This window comes from Poromitra crassiceps (assembly GCF_964638095.1).
Source record: "Poromitra crassiceps genome assembly, contig: HAP1_SCAFFOLD_559, whole genome shotgun sequence".
Lineage (NCBI taxonomy): Eukaryota > Metazoa > Chordata > Actinopteri > Beryciformes > Melamphaidae > Poromitra > Poromitra crassiceps.
In genome coordinates this window covers 48,130-65,957 of record NW_028151849.1, presented here as the reverse complement: position 1 = coordinate 65,957, position 17,828 = coordinate 48,130, and the positions used below count along the sequence as shown (strand labels likewise).

The 17,828-nt window shown below is 43.5% G+C and overlaps 2 long non-coding RNA genes across 2 annotated transcripts; both read left to right on the top strand.

The window, feature by feature from the left end:
• Positions 1-1,101: 1,101 nt before the first annotated feature.
• Positions 1,102-6,550, top strand: LOC310771364. The gene is made up of 5 exons (XR_014552422.1): positions 1,102-1,238; positions 2,212-2,260; positions 2,689-2,796; positions 3,637-3,749; positions 5,974-6,550. It is a non-coding gene; the product is annotated as an uncharacterized lncRNA (long non-coding RNA).
• Positions 6,551-12,088: 5,538 nt separating this feature from the next.
• LOC310771366 lies at positions 12,089-17,537 on the top strand. The gene is made up of 5 exons (XR_014552423.1): positions 12,089-12,225; positions 13,198-13,246; positions 13,675-13,782; positions 14,624-14,736; positions 16,961-17,537. It is a non-coding gene; the product is annotated as an uncharacterized lncRNA (long non-coding RNA).
• The last annotated feature ends 291 nt before the right edge of the window (positions 17,538-17,828 follow it).

Genomic DNA, 17,828 nt, shown 5'->3' with positions numbered 1-17,828 from the left:
CAATCCATCACTGAACCCATTTCACAATATATTGACCGACACATCAGAAGTATGGTGGCCACACTTCCTTCTTTTGTCAAAGACACCACTGATTTTCTTAATAAGTTGAGTTCTTTACAACACACTGTAGAAAATAGCATTCTATGCACAATGGATGTTAATAGTCTGTATACAAATGTGCCCCATGTGGAGGGTTTGCAAGCCCTGGCACACTTTTTAGACAAAAGACACACTCCGACACCCCCTACTGGTTTCTTGACGGATCTGGCTAGACTGGTATTAGAGATTAATTACTTTAGGTTTGAAAATGCATTTTACTTGCAGTGTCAGGGTGTTAGTATGGGAAGTCCTTGTTCTCCAAACTATGCCAACCTGTTCATGGGTAAATTTGAAGAAGACTTTGTATATCTTAATAACCCCTAGGTTTGAAAATGCATTTTACTTGCAGTGTCAGGGTGTTCACTGCATGAAAAGCCTGTTATGCGGGCCAATGCAGAACTGCAAAACGTTAGCTATGCAGCACTTTCTGGCACTTTGCAGCTAGCACAGAATAATCCCATTTATTACCACATATACCTCAATAGATTACCCCCCCCCCCCAGCCCCCTACTGTGGGAGGCTTTTATATGTCAATGGGCATGTTGTGATGCAAATCACAACACCCCCCCTCCCCTATCCTGGTCCAGGATGAGGGGCTTTAACACCTCAGGATGAGAGAGTTAGAGAGAGAGATCTTGAGCCCAAAATGTAAATTAATTAATTTTAACCCGCACCATACACTTTAAAAGTTCAACATTCAACTTTCAAAGTCAAGTTAAACTGTTTTTATTTATAAAATGCACAGTAGTATAATACAAGGTCATTCTGAAAAATGAAATTATGACAAGGCAAGCAATTACAGAAGAATGCATTCACCTTCTTCTGAAATAAGTTTATAATGTAAGGTTCAGTTAATATAAGAACAAAGCAAGAACAATAAGGTACAGGGTCCATACAGCTTTTGAAGAGTAAAATTCAAGCACTTTCACAGGATTTGAAGCTATGCTTCTTTGTAACGTCATCACGTTATGGGACCTTCACATGGTCTCCCAGAGCAATCCAGATGGGTCTCGCGAGAGCTCGTAACGTGATCGCGGAAGGAGGAGATGTTGGTTTGCTGCTCTGCTGCCTATCGATGCCTGCTAACCATGGCTGATATCGACACGGACAGCCCACAGGAACGCAATACCAAGCTTTCGGTAAGAATATACATTAAATAATGATTTAAGGAGGATTCTAGGATTTAACATTAGATTAGATTATATTTTGAAGCGGAGCCTTTGTTGTCGCATTTGTTGTCGCACACGTGACATCACAGCTGCGACCAAACATGGCTGCTGCCAGTCTGTTGTTTTTCAGTTTCAGAATGATCAAAAAGCTACTGTAATTTGCAATCCATGTCCCACACAGGTTCCGAGAGGAGGGGAAACCTCTAAGCTGGCATTACGTTAAATCAAAGCTGGCGATGATGCAGTGGATATGTTTGTTGTTTGTGTTAGCGAGTTTCGTTAGCATTTAGCTCGTAGCGCGGCCTACCGGCCGCTTGGCAGACAAACTTTTACATTTACAGTCTGTGGCTTGTGATCAAACAGCCCCACAAAAGCACTTAATACACAGAGGTGGCGTAAACTTATAGAAACTAATTGAAACCCCTTTACCCGAAATGAAACATCCAGGGATTGTGTATTTAACTCCAAAAAACCACTCGCTAACGTTAAGCTAACCGCGCTAGTTAGCGTTAGCTGCTGGACCACTGAGCTAAATAAGTGCTGGACAGAGCAATCTTAACAGGCTCTAACTGCTTTCTAGCTGTAAATAATTTGTGGTAACCTTTTCCTTAAGTTATGCAGAGCAGCAACCTTTGGAAATAGCATATTTAGAGCGGAGTTTCTGGACTTGGTGAGTGTTATGTGACGCGCGTGGGGGGAAATGGCCCTCGTTTATCAGCGGAGGTAAACCAATAATACAGCATGTTTTTCTGTAGCTGTGGTCAGGAGGGAACAACTGACTGATATCAGATAGGCTATTTCATTGTCCACCTTCAAACTGATATTGATCTAAGGCATTTATCATATCTACTCTATATCTCCAGAGGAAATCTACTACAGTACCACGTCACACTTAAAGGAGAACTTCAATGAATGCTTCACAATTTTCCTCTTTTTTTTACAGAATATCTCATAGCAGTGTCCCCTCTGCACCTCCTTGCCAATAGGCTATGGTAAGTTCATATTTTTGTCATATTATTGTTTATCTGTTATCATAATGTACCTAATGCATGTTTAATATGATGCTATCTGGGCAGATAACACTTATGACTTCATTCACCAAGCCAGGCTGCAGCTGTACAGCAGTTTCTTTGTTTCTTTGTTGTTGTTTTTGCTGTACAGCAGCCAGGCTGGCTGAGTGATGTCACTGGTGTTATCTGCCCAGATGGCTTTTTATTGAGCGCGTGCCAGCTGCTTTACAAAAACCAGTTTAGATGCAGCTATGTGTGGGAAAAACAAAACAAGATAATCCTATTGCTTCATACCCCTCTCACATATTAATGTGAAGTGGTCTCCAACCTGCACTGTGCTCTTTTAAGTGCAATGAACTGACTGGAAACTTTATCTTACATCTAATCTTTTCAATGTTTTTTCTCATGAGCCTGTTCACACTCCGCAGACAGCTCTACTTGCCTGACGTGGCCGGTCTCCATTCCTCCAAACCGGAGCAGCGCCAGCTGCATACTGCATGTAGCTACACTGACTATCGGCAAGTACCTCATACTACTTCACATCAAAAAATCACAACTATCTCATATCAGAGCACTCTGGACAGAGCGTGACCGATTTTCCACGTCAGAAAATATAACGAATAAAATATGATGCATTATTATTCATTAAACCATCCAGCATTATATAAGAATTAAAAGCTCCTTCTACCACTGCAACTACCAACAGAGAAAGAATGAAAATAAAACAAGACAGACTGCCTCTGTCCCCTTGCTCTGACCAGTGTTGCCAGATCTTGCCAGAGAAACAACCAACCAGGTTAAGCTCCAGCCCGTCTGAGACCCTTCTCCCTGCCTTCCTCAGATGCCTGAGCTGGAGTAGCGGGCTGGAGTAGGTTGAACACCTGGTTGCTTGTTTTTCTGGTGAGATCTAGCTCGTAACACTGGCTCTGAACGCACTGAAACTGAATTTCTGTTCATCTGACAGTTCAGATGATGCTCCAACCATTTTTTATTAAATTTATGAACGCACAAATAAATAGCAAAACAATCAGCTGGGTCATGATTACTTTTAACTCATTAACCCATGTTCGCATAATTTAGTTATCTCTGTGTGTGGGCTCTACTAGGCTGCGTGCGAACCACATACCCTTTACAAGGATTAAACCTAAGTGTACTTCTCTCTCATACGCACACACATACACGGAACCACTGCTCTAGTGTGTCTGTAGATATCTGTATATTTTATATGCTTATATGGAAATGTGATGTTATGGAGCTGTATCGTACCAGAGAGTGAGACTAAGACAAAGGACAGTCTTCCATGGCACAATTCTGAAACAATTTTGTATTTATAACATACTACTTTAATTGTTTTTCAGCTGCCTGTAAAACGTGGTATGAGACTGTACGCCGGACCTTCCACTTCAGCCAACCTGGGCTAGAGGGGAAGGGGACAGCCGCAAAGATTTCGTGCCGGAGTCGAAGATTGAGGGTAAATAAGGGACTTACTAGACTAGGCATTAAAGGGAGAGTGCGGATTATTGGACATAATGTTTTATGAACTCCATACCAGCTGTAGAGTGTCTGGGGAGCTGACTTGCTGATCCATGATTCCCGTAGGCGGAGCTCTAGCTTGATCTGAGTGGAGAAAAACCGAGTCCCGGAGGACACTCTAGGGTCACAGAGTTATCAAGTTTTACTCCTAAAGAAAGCATGCATGTGCTATGACATCTCATTTCAACAATAAAACCGCAGTCTTGCTGTTGATCAGACCGTGCTATTTATTGGCACTACTTTCTGGCTCCGCACTGCATCCGCGGTGGTCACTATAACGCTGTGTACAGGTGTTTCAGACACAGCACGCTCTGTAGCCTTGACTTCTGTTGTGATGAAGGTATTTGAGCGTATTGTCTGTGATCACCTGTCCAATGTTGAGATGGACAGCTTCCAGTTCGCTTATCGTGCCAACAGGTCTGTCGAGGATGCTGTGTCTCTGTGTCTCCACAGCATCCTACAGCACCTGGAGGCCCCCGCCACTTACGTTAGAGTTTTATTTATCGATTTTAGCTCTGCGTTTAACACGATCGTGCCCTCCAAACTATTTGATAAACTTATGGCTCTAGGGATCAATCACTCTCTATGCCTTTGGATTCTCGACTTCCTGTCTAACAGGAAGCAAGTAGTTAAAATAGGCAACATGCTCTCTCGAACTATGACTCAACACCGGGGCCCCTCAGGGTTGCGTTCTTTCAGCCCTTCTCTTTGCACTTTATACCAACGATTTTATTTCCCACTCTCAATTTGTTTCGTTTTTTAAGTACGCGGACGACACTACGGTGGTCGGGTATATTAAAAACGGTGATGAATCTGCCTACAGGGCCGAAGTGGCAGCCCTAGTCAACTGGTGCACTTTAAACAATCTTGTCTTAAATTTAGATAAGACCAAGGAAATGATTATTGATTTCCGCAAAAGCGGCTCAGTGCCCCCCTCTCTGGTCATTTGTGACCAGCCCGTCGACAGGGTTGACAGCTTGAAATTTCTGGGCACCACCATATGCCGCTCCCTGAAATGGGAAGTCAACACTTGTAACATTGTGAGCAAAGCCCACCAGAGGCTTCACTTTCTGAGGCAGCTCAAGAAGTTTGGTGTGTCTGGGGAGGCGATGGCTCACTTCTACAGAGCCACTGTGGAAAGTGTCCTCACCTTCTCAGTCACAGTGTGGTACGGCTGAGTAACTTCGTCAGATCGACCTGGAATGGGCAGAGAGAGAGGGGAGAGAGAAAGAGGTGGAGCAAGAAGACGCAGATCAACAGAGTTGGAGAGTTACTGCTGCCGAGTAGCCTAGCCTATATTAGGCTATGTCATTTTTATTTATTTTTTAACTGACAACATTGTTAGATTTAGGTTTTAACATTGTTAGTCTCTCGTACCATGGGATTTGGTGCAGTGCTCTTCTACTGAAGAGCACTGCAGTGACCAGGGTAAGAGAGACTACAGTAGGCTACCTAAATCTAACAATGTTGTCAGGTAAAAAAATAAAAATAGATACATAGACTATATTCTCCCGGTAGCTCTCCAACTCTGTTGATCTGCGTATTTTCTATTCTCTTCTCTTCATCTTCTCTCCTCTCTCTCTGCCCATTCTAGGTCAAGGTCAAGGTCTAGCTCCTCATCTGTGTATTCAGGTTCATAAAGACATCCCCTCGAATCTGGTGTAAACGGCATATATTCATTGCTTTCATAGTCAAGACATGTTTAGTATGTTTTAGTAGCCTGTTTACAGAGCGCGCTGTGTCTGAAACACCTGTACACAGCGTTATAGTGCGGAGCCAGAAAGTAGTGCCAATAAATAGCACGGTCTGATCAACAGCAAGACTGCGGTTTTATTGTTGAAATGAGATGTCATAACACATGCATGCTTTCTTTAGGAGTCAAACTTGATAACTCCGTGACCCTAGAATGTCAGTCGGGACTAGTTTTTCTCAACTCAGATCAAGCTAGAGCCCCGCCCACGGGAATCATGGATCAGCAAGTCAGCTCCCCAGACACTCTACAACTGGTATGGAGTTCATACAACGTTATGTCCAATAATCCGCACTATCTTTAAGATTACGTGATCTTTTACTTTGAAGGTAATTGTTATTGTTACTGCACCGCATGAGGGAAACTAGTTAGTTGTTTAGCAGTTACTGACTGCGTCTGATTGTGTTTACAGCTCTTCACATTGAGGGCAAGCATGCTGACTGCGAGTGAAAAGGAGATGTGGGGAGGCGTCATACCAGATCTCATGTCGGATGAGGAGGACGGCACTGTAGCTGGAGTCGATGGATGGATTGTGCGGCCACCATCTTTTCGCAGCCACGAGCTCAGTGACTTGTGTGACTCCAGGGCAGGCTGGACGCCATTCCTGTCCACCCAGCTTCCCACATGACACGCCGCCCTCCGCGGCTTGGGGGACCATTTTCGGACAGACTTGCCCCCCGAAAAATGGAGCCAGAGGCCAAAAAACACTGCGTTCCCACTGGTCCTTGAAATCCTTGAAAGTTTGTGGATTTGGGGGGAGAATCTAGGCTTTAAAAGTTTGTGAAAATAGACATGTGTCCTGGAAAACTCTTTGTTGCTTTTTTCCCAGTAAGAGCTGGTGTGTGTGTGTTATGAAGAAGCGCATTTCCTGTGTGGATTTGATGTTGAGGAAGGCGTGTTTTTGTTATTTCATATTTTGAGATTGTGCATTGTTTTACAATTTCTTTTTGCAGTGTGCTGTGGTTTATATTAAAAGCTTTTCCTCAATATTCCTTGATTTATGTATTTTTTCCACTCTCCCAATACATTGATCTCATTGCAGTGTAAAATGTGTATTTAGACACAATTTATTATTATGAAATTCATTTATTATTAATAAAAGCAGCATTGTGGGGGGGCGGGGGGTTTACGTGGGGTTAGGACCTGAGCCAATCGGTGTTTATCTATCCACCCACGTGGGGGTAGGACCTGAGCCAATCGGTGTTGATATCCACCCACGTGGGCTTAGGCCCTGAGCCAATCAGCGCTGACCTATAGAATTGTACCAACCAGTCAGTTTCAGCTGTTTGTAGTTGTCATCCAATCATTACCTTCCTATATAGCCAGAGACTCCAATAGTGTGACTGAGGTGAGCCTTTGATGCCCCCATCAAAGGTGTTAAGTAGTGTCCTCTGTCATTTTCACACCTCATGAATGGCCCGCGGGGGATCTGAAAAGGGCTCTATTTGGGTTTATTTGGGACTGGAATAGTGGTGAATAGTACCGAATAGTGTCTGCATATTGTGCTCTAATTGGTCATATGCTGGCCCGCATAGCAGGGATTTCATGCAGTGGTTAGTATGGGAAGTCCTTGTTCTCCAAACTATGCCAACCTGTTCATGGGTAAATTTGAAGAAGACTTTGTATATCTTAATAACCCCTTTTCAGAATTATTACTTTGTTGGTTTAGATTTAAACCAACCCCCCCTCCCTGCCTCTCTCCCTCTCTCTCTCTCTCACACACACACACACACACACACACACACACACTATAGGGTGATTAACATATAGTAGAAGTGTGTGTGTGTGTGTGTGTGTGTGTGTGTGTGCGCGCGCGCGCGCGTGTGTGCGTGCACGTGCGTGGTTGCAGGTTCAGCCAGGGTAATTCCACAGTGTTGGAGAATAGGGGGAGAGGCGTTTGTCTGCCAGGAAGGCTAGGCTATTATCTACTGAAGATGTAGCTGCTACATTGTGTGTAAACTGTTCAGTACACATGTACGATACTTGTTTTTGTCAAACGCAGATTCCAGGAATTACCCTGGCTGAACCTGCAACCACGCACGTGCACGCACACACGCGCGCGCGCGCGCACACACACACACACACACACACACACACACACACACTTCTACTATATGTTAATCACCCTATAGTGTGTGTGTGTGTGTGTGTGTGTGTGTGTGTGTGTGTGTGTGTGTGTGTGTGTGTGTGTGTGTGTGTGAGAGAGAGAGGCAGGGAGGGGGGGTTGGTTTAAATCTAAACCAACAAAGTAATAATTCTGAAAAGGGGTTATTAAGATATACAAAGTCTTCTTCAAATTTACCCATGAACAGGTTGGCATAGTTTGGAGAACAAGGACTTCCCATACTAACACCCTGACACTGCAAGTAAAATGCATTTTCAAACCTAAAGTAATTAATCTCTAATACCAGTCTAGCCAGATCCGTCAAGAAACCAGTAGGGGGTGTCGGAGTGTGTCTTTTGTCTAAAAAGTGTGCCAGGGCTTGCAAACCCTCCACATGGGGCACATTTGTATACAGACTATTAACATCCATTGTGCATAGAATGCTATTTTCTACAGTGTGTTGTAAAGAACTCAACTTATTAAGAAAATCAGTGGTGTCTTTGACAAAAGAAGGAAGTGTGGCCACCATACTTCTGATGTGTCGGTCAATATATTGTGAAATGGGTTCAGTGATGGATTGGCTTCCAGCGACAGGGAGCGTTTCTGTACAGCTCTTGTGGATCTTAGGAAGAGTGTAAAACACAGGGCGCACAGGATGTTTCTGTAGCATGATTGTTCATCCTGACTATTAAACGAAGAACTCAAAGCTGAACTTAAAAAAGCATCGACCCTCTGTAGAAATTTAACAGATTTTCTTAATAAATCGCGTCACCAGGCTCTTCTCGGCGAGAAAGAGGAGATTTCCCTCGGCTCGTGCACGAGCGGGCCTTTGACAGAGAGAGAGAGAGAGAGAGAGAGCGAGAGAGAGAGAGAGAGAACTCTCTCTGCATTTCACCACATACAGCCCCCGCTGCTCTGTGTCACTTCCTGAAACTCTTTGCTCTTAAATGTTAATATAGGCTACTTGGCCAATACGTATCTATCATACAAAATAAAACAAGCGGCCAAACGGTAATGTCTTCATTTAATGTAGAACGCAAAACATCGTTAAACCCGCATTCCTGTGATAAAGTTAACAGTCGGCTTTAAAACGGAGGGTGGTGGGAGGGACTATTTTATTTTGTGGAAGACTGATTTACAGTATGAATAACAGACATTTAGCCATTTAGATTGAGTGACCACAGTCATTATATGCAACCTTGAGTTTGCGCAAGGTCTCTCTCTTATATCTCACCCAGAGAGGGGCCGTTGTCGTCGTAATGTGTTGTGTTCAATAATGTTGTTCAGCTAATGTTTAATTTAATGTTTTCTAGATACTGGTCACAATCTATCCAAAGCTGTATAACAATAATTGTTTTCTTGGCTTGTCATCCAGTGTACATTTTGTGATTAAAATCATTTTGTTGTTTTGAATTTCTTGTGTTACAAGTATTGTCTTTGGGGTACAGGGTTTTGTTAAAACTAAAAACAAGTCTCCAGGAATTTCGAGCATAAAGGTAATAGAATCACCACAGATCCATTGATTTTGGGTTGATTTGAATAATCTTTAGTGTGGAATGACTATAATATCGGCTGAAAAGAATGACACATTGGCTGATGTCATATTTCAGGATATAATTGCTTACTAACAAAGTAAAGATGAAAATAATGGAGAAAATAAAAAAAACAAGTGCTTTTTTGTAATAGAAAATGGCTATAAATCATTTGGAAAGGTTTTGTAAGTGTATTTTTTAACTTGGTGTTGTCAACACACATGTTCTGTGTACCTGGGATGAATTTATTGACAGCCTACGCAACCCACTGAGGACTTTGAGGAAAAAAAACTCTTTCACATTTTTCGGTCAAAAAATAAAGGCTTCATATACAAAAATGGCCACAACTTTTTTTCGCGAGGTTTCCGGCAGAGCAGACCTCTCATTCAGTGGACCTTAATGTCCAAATGAAGAGATAAAACACAAACAAAAAGTATAGCATGCCATGTCAGGTCCTCTCAAATTTTGGGTGACTGGATCCCTGACTATAACAGCTCTCCTGTCCGGCAGCTGCCAAGTTGCCCAGCCTCATCTTCGCCCCCACTATAATAAAAGGCACATAATAAACACACCGTAAAGAATGTATACTGAACTTTCGTAGTCGACAAGTTAGGAATTAATTGACAGGTAGGAAACACCAGCGGCGGCGGGCCGAAGGCTAGATAGAGCAAAGCTGGATCCCCTCCAAACCAGGGATCAGACGGACCCACTCCACCTTCTTTCATAATAATACTTTCTCAACACCACTGATCTTTGCTTCACACCGGCAGCCCTAACGGCCGGACTGCACAGGAAGAGGCAGAAACTGAACATCTACCGACCCTGTGTGGCTGCAAGGTGGAACTACACTGAACCCTCCAACACAGGATTTCGGCAGGTGGATTAACATTGAGGCGATCAATGTGTTAGGGTTAGGCTATTACCCCTGTCAGTGGCCCTGACCAAGGCAATAGACCCTTCTCACGGGGGCCATTTTGTGTCGAAAAGGCAGGGTAAACACAGGTGCAAGCAAAACACTAATGAGGGTTTCTGACGTTCACATAGCAGTTTGGTTACATTTCCGAGGTCAAGCTTCCTGGCAGTACTACACTGTGTGAAATCACTCTGCATCACACACATACACACACACACACACACACACACACACACACACACACACACACACACACACACACACACACACACACACACACACACACACACACACACACACACACACACACACACACAAACACACACACACACCCACCATGCGCGCGCCCACACACACACACACACCACGCACGCACGGACGCACGGACACACACACACACACACACACACACACACACACACACGCACGCACGCACGCACGCACTGTATAGCACCGCATCATTACGCATTTCTGGAAGTGAAAACAGGCTATTTGAAATAGACAGCACAAAATATATTAAAGTCAAAGATACAAGCCTTGTGATGGCTCCATCCCTAATGCAAACATATAAATATATATTTGGTCATATTGCTTATTCATGGCTCTACAGTATATGTCATAGAATGTACACTGATGTAATACTATTTGCTATAATATCTACAAACATAGTTACAGACAGCAATACCACCGATTGACATTGCATTAAAAGAAAAAATTAATCAATAACAGAACACAGATAGCCTCTTACCAGAAATATGTCGGGATTCGGGGAGCTCTTACAGGTGCGTGCAGTGGTCTCCGGGATGCGTGATTTCTAACCCCACATAAGATAGGCAATAACCACGCCCTGTGCCCGCCTACGCAGCAGTCAAGCGCCGGGATTGGCCGCTCACGTGAGCCAATGGGACGGTGATTACTTGACAAGCTCCTGGTGCGTGACAAGCAGACTGACAAGGCTTCAGCCTGCATGCAGCTCAGCGTGCCGCTACAACATGATTTCGGTAAAAGGGTAAATTAACAATGTTTTAACAAATTTTTCTCCATCAAAACTTCTTAGCAAAACTAACACAGTTAGATTGTTTTTATAGCACAACTTTTTTCATCTCGTCTTAATCTGATATTTGAGGCAATAATTATCTTTCTCCTCAGAAAGCCCTGTGAGAAAATCCTATCAACCCCAAGAGTAATATCTCTGGGTTTCCTGTTTTGAAGGTCTGCTTTGAATAGTAGCCTATAAAATAAATACCTGGTTTCTTGACGGATCTGGCTAGACTGGTTTTAGAGATTAATTACTTTAGGTTTGAAAATGCATTTTACTTGCAGTGTCAGGGTGTTCACTGCATGAAAAGCCTGTTATGCGGGCCAATGCAGAACTGCAAAACGTTAGCTATGCAGCACTTTCTGGCACTTTGCAGCTAGCACAGAATAATCCCACTTATTACCACATATACCTCAATAGATTACCCCCCCCCCAGCCCCCTACTGTGGGAGGCTTTTATATGTCAATGGGCATGTTGTGATGCAAATCACAACACCCCCCCTCCCCTATCCTGGTCCAGGATGAGGGGCTTTAACACCTCAGGATGAGAGAGTTAGAGAGAGAGAGAGATCTTGAGCCCAAAATGTAAATTAATTAATTTTAACCCGCACCATACACTTTAAAAGTTCAACATTCAACTTTCAAAGTCAAGTTAAACTGTTTTTATTTATAAAATGCACAGTAGTATAATACAAGGTCATTCTGAAAAATGAAATTATGACAAGGCAAGCAATTACAGAAGAATGCATTCACCTTCTTCTGAAATAAGTTTATAATGTAAGGTTCAGTTAATATAAGAACAAAGCAAGAACAATAAGGTACAGGGTCCATACAGCTTTTGAAGAGTAAAATTCAAGCACTTTCACAGGATTTGAAGCTATGCTTCTTTGTAACGTCATCACGTTATGGGACCTTCACATGGTCTCCCAGAGCAATCCAGATGGGTCTCGCGAGAGCTCGTAACGTGATCGCGGAAGGAGGAGATGTTGGTTTGCTGCTCTGCTGCCTATCGATGCCTGCTAACCATGGCTGATATCGACACGGACAGCCCACAGGAACGCAATACCAAGCTTTCGGTAAGAATATACATTAAATAATGATTTAAGGAGGATTCTAGGATTTAACATTAGATTAGATTATATTTTGAAGCGGAGCCTTTGTTGTCGCATTTGTTGTCGCACACGTGACATCACAGCTGCGACCAAACATGGCTGCTGCCAGTCTGTTGTTTTTCAGTTTCAGAATGATCAAAAAGCTACTGTAATTTGCAATCCATGTCCCACACAGGTTCCGAGAGGAGGGGAAACCTCTAAGCTGGCATTACGTTAAATCAAAGCTGGCGATGATGCAGTGGATATGTTTGTTGTTTGTGTTAGCGAGTTTCGTTAGCATTTAGCTCGTAGCGCGGCCTACCGGCCGCTTGGCAGACAAACTTTTACATTTACAGTCTGTGGCTTGTGATCAAACAGCCCCACAAAAGCACTTAATACACAGAGGTGGCGTAAACTTATAGAAACTAATTGAAACCCCTTTACCCGAAATGAAACATCCAGGGATTGTGTATTTAACTCCAAAAAACCACTCGCTAACGTTAAGCTAACCGCGCTAGTTAGCGTTAGCTGCTGGACCACTGAGCTAAATAAGTGCTGGACAGAGCAATCTTAACAGGCTCTAACTGCTTTCTAGCTGTAAATAATTTGTGGTAACCTTTTCCTTAAGTTATGCAGAGCAGCAACCTTTGGAAATAGCATATTTAGAGCGGAGTTTCTGGACTTGGTGAGTGTTATGTGACGCGCGTGGGGGGAAATGGCCCTCGTTTATCAGCGGAGGTAAACCAATAATACAGCATGTTTTTCTGTAGCTGTGGTCAGGAGGGAACAACTGACTGATATCAGATAGGCTATTTCATTGTCCACCTTCAAACTGATATTGATCTAAGGCATTTATCATATCTACTCTATATCTCCAGAGGAAATCTACTACAGTACCACGTCACACTTAAAGGAGAACTTCAATGAATGCTTCACAATTTTCCTCTTTTTTTACAGAATATCTCATAGCAGTGTCCCCTCTGCACCTCCTTGCCAATAGGCTATGGTAAGTTCATATTTTTGTCATATTATTGTTTATCTGTTATCATAATGTACCTAATGCATGTTTAATATGATGCTATCTGGGCAGATAACACTTATGACTTCATTCACCAAGCCAGGCTGCAGCTGTACAGCAGTTTCTTTGTTTCTTTGTTGTTGTTTTTGCTGTACAGCAGCCAGGCTGGCTGAGTGATGTCACTGGTGTTATCTGCCCAGATGGCTTTTTATTGAGCGCGTGCCAGCTGCTTTACAAAAACCAGTTTAGATGCAGCTATGTGTGGGAAAAACAAAACAAGATAATCCTATTGCTTCATACCCCTCTCACATATTAATGTGAAGTGGTCTCCAACCTGCACTGTGCTCTTTTAAGTGCAATGAACTGACTGGAAACTTTATCTTACATCTAATCTTTTCAATGTTTTTTCTCATGAGCCTGTTCACACTCCGCAGACAGCTCTACTTGCCTGACGTGGCCGGTCTCCATTCCTCCAAACCGGAGCAGCGCCAGCTGCATACTGCATGTAGCTACACTGACTATCGGCAAGTACCTCATACTACTTCACATCAAAAAATCACAACTATCTCATATCAGAGCACTCTGGACAGAGCGTGACCGATTTTCCACAGTCAGAAAATATAACGAATAAAATATGATGCATTATTATTCATTAAACCATCCAGCATTATATAAGAATTAAAAGCTCCTTCTACCACTGCAACTACCAACAGAGAAAGAATGAAAATAAAACAAGACAGACTGCCTCTGTCCCCTTGCTCTGACCAGTGTTGCCAGATCTTGCCAGAGAAACAACCAACCAGGTTAAGCTCCAGCCCGTCTGAGACCCTTCTCCCTGCCTTCCTCAGATGCCTGAGCTGGAGTAGCGGGCTGGAGTAGGTTGAACACCTGGTTGCTTGTTTTTCTGGTGAGATCTAGCTCGTAACACTGGCTCTGAACGCACTGAAACTGAATTTCTGTTCATCTGACAGTTCAGATGATGCTCCAACCATTTTTTATTAAATTTATGAACGCACAAATAAATAGCAAAACAATCAGCTGGGTCATGATTACTTTTAACTCATTAACCCATGTTCGCATAATTTAGTTATCTCTGTGTGTGGGCTCTACTAGGCTGCGTGCGAACCACATACCCTTTACAAGGATTAAACCTAAGTGTACTTCTCTCTCATACGCACACACATACACGGAACCACTGCTCTAGTGTGTCTGTAGATATCTGTATATTTTATATGCTTATATGGAAATGTGATGTTATGGAGCTGTATCGTACCAGAGAGTGAGACTAAGACAAAGGACAGTCTTCCATGGCACAATTCTGAAACAATTTTGTATTTATAACATACTACTTTAATTGTTTTTCAGCTGCCTGTAAAACGTGGTATGAGACTGTACGCCGGACCTTCCACTTCAGCCAACCTGGGCTAGAGGGGAAGGGGACAGCCGCAAAGATTTCGTGCCGGAGTCGAAGATTGAGGGTAAATAAGGGACTTACTAGACTAGGCATTAAAGGGAGAGTGCGGATTATTGGACATAATGTTTTATGAACTCCATACCAGCTGTAGAGTGTCTGGGGAGCTGACTTGCTGATCCATGATTCCCGTAGGCGGAGCTCTAGCTTGATCTGAGTGGAGAAAAACCGAGTCCCGGAGGACACTCTAGGGTCACAGAGTTATCAAGTTTTACTCCTAAAGAAAGCATGCATGTGCTATGACATCTCATTTCAACAATAAAACCGCAGTCTTGCTGTTGATCAGACCGTGCTATTTATTGGCACTACTTTCTGGCTCCGCACTGCATCCGCGGTGGTCACTATAACGCTGTGTACAGGTGTTTCAGACACAGCACGCTCTGTAGCCTTGACTTCTGTTGTGATGAAGGTATTTGAGCGTATTGTCTGTGATCACCTGTCCAATGTTGAGATGGACAGCTTCCAGTTCGCTTATCGTGCCAACAGGTCTGTCGAGGATGCTGTGTCTCTGTGTCTCCACAGCATCCTACAGCACCTGGAGGCCCCCGCCACTTACGTTAGAGTTTTATTTATCGATTTTAGCTCTGCGTTTAACACGATCGTGCCCTCCAAACTATTTGATAAACTTATGGCTCTAGGGATCAATCACTCTCTATGCCTTTGGATTCTCGACTTCCTGTCTAACAGGAAGCAAGTAGTTAAAATAGGCAACATGCTCTCTCGAACTATGACTCAACACCGGGGCCCCTCAGGGTTGCGTTCTTTCAGCCCTTCTCTTTGCACTTTATACCAACGATTTTATTTCCCACTCTCAATTTGTTTCGTTTTTTAAGTACGCGGACGACACTACGGTGGTCGGGTATATTAAAAATGGTGATGAATCTGCCTACAGGGCCGAAGTGGCAGCCCTAGTCAACTGGTGCACTTTAAACAATCTTGTCTTAAATTTAGATAAGACCAAGGAAATGATTATTGATTTCCGCAAAAGCGGCTCAGTGCCCCCCTCTCTGGTCATTTGTGACCAGCCCGTCGACAGGGTTGACAGCTTGAAATTTCTGGGCACCACCATATGCCGCTCCCTGAAATGGGAAGTCAACACTTGTAACATTGTGAGCAAAGCCCACCAGAGGCTTCACTTTCTGAGGCAGCTCAAGAAGTTTGGTGTGTCTGGGGAGGCGATGGCTCACTTCTACACAGCCACTGTGGAAAGTGTCCTCACCTTCTCAGTCACAGTGTGGTACAGCTGAGTAACTTCGTCAGATCGACCTGGAATGGGCAGAGAGAGAGGGGAGAGAGAAAGAGGTGGAGCAAGAAGACGCAGATCAACAGAGTTGGAGAGTTACTGCTGCCGAGAAGCCTAGCCTATATTAGGCTATGTCATTTTTATTTATTTTTTAACTGACAACATTGTTAGATTTAGGTTTTAACATTGTTAGTCTCTCGTACCATGGGATTTGGTGCAGTGCTCTTCTACTGAAGAGCACTGCAGTGACCAGGGTAAGAGAGACTACAGTAGGCTACCTAAATCTAACAATGTTGTCAGGTAAAAAAATAAAAATAGATACATAGACTATATTCTCCCGGTAGCTCTCCAACTCTGTTGATCTGCGTATTTTCTATTCTCTTCTCTTCATCTTCTCTCCTCTCTCTCTGCCCATTCTAGGTCAAGGTCAAGGTCTAGCTCCTCATCTGTGTATTCAGGTTCATAAAGACATCCCCTCGAATCTGGTGTAAACGGCATATATTCATTGCTTTCATAGTCAAGACATGTTTAGTATGTTTTAGTAGCCTGTTTACAGAGCGCGCTGTGTCTGAAACACCTGTACACAGCGGTATAGTGCGGAGCCAGAAAGTAGTGCCAATAAATAGCACGGTCTGATCAACAGCAAGACTGCGGTTTTATTGTTGAAATGAGATGTCATAACACATGCATGCTTTCTTTAGGAGTTAAACTTGATAACTCCGTGACCCTAGAATGTCAGTCGGGACTAGTTTTTCTCAACTCAGATCAAGCTAGAGCCCCGCCCACGGGAATCATGGATCAGCAAGTCAGCTCCCCAGACACTCTACAACTGGTATGGAGTTCATACAACGTTATGTCCAATAATCCGCACTATCTTTAAGATTACGTGATCTTTTACTTTGAAGGTAATTGTTATTGTTACTGCACCGCATGAGGGAAACTAGTTAGTTGTTTAGCAGTTACTGACTGCGTCTGATTGTGTTTACAGCTCTTCACATTGAGGGCAAGCATGCTGACTGCGAGTGAAAAGGAGATGTGGGGAGGCGTCATACCAGATCTCATGTCGGATGAGGAGGACGGCACTGTAGCTGGAGTCGATGGATGGATTGTGCGGCCACCATCTTTTCGCAGCCACAAGCTCAGTGACTTGTGTGACTCCAGGGCAGGCTGGACGCCATTCCTGTCCACCCAGCTTCCCACATGACACGCCGCCCTCCGCGGCTTGGGGGACCATTTTCGGACAGACTTGCCCCCCGAAAAATGGAGCCAGAGGCCAAAAAACACTGCGTTCCCACTGGTCCTTGAAATCCTTGAAAGTTTGTGGATTTGGGGGGAGAATCTAGGCTTTAAAAGTTTGTGAAAATAGACATGTGTCCTGGAAAACTCTTTGTTGCTTTTTTCCCAGTAAGAGCTGGTGTGTGTGTGTTATGAAGAAGCGCATTTCCTGTGTGGATTTGATGTTGAGGAAGGCGTGTTTTTGTTATTTCATATTTTGAGATTGTGCATTGTTTTACAATTTCTTTTTGCAGTGTGCTGTGGTTTATATTAAAAGCTTTTCCTCAATATTCCTTGATTTATGTATTTTTTCCCCTCTCCCAATACATTGATCTCATTGCAGTGTAAAATGTGTATTTAGACACAATTTATTATTATGAAATTCATTTATTATTAATAAAAGCAGCATTGTGGGGGGGCGGGGGGTTTACGTGGGGTTAGGACCTGAGCCAATCGGTGTTTATCTATCCACCCACGTGGGGGTAGGACCTGAGCCAATCGGTGTTGATATCCACCCACGTGGGCTTAGGCCCTGAGCCAATCAGCGCTGACCTATAGAATTGTACCAACCAGTCAGTTTC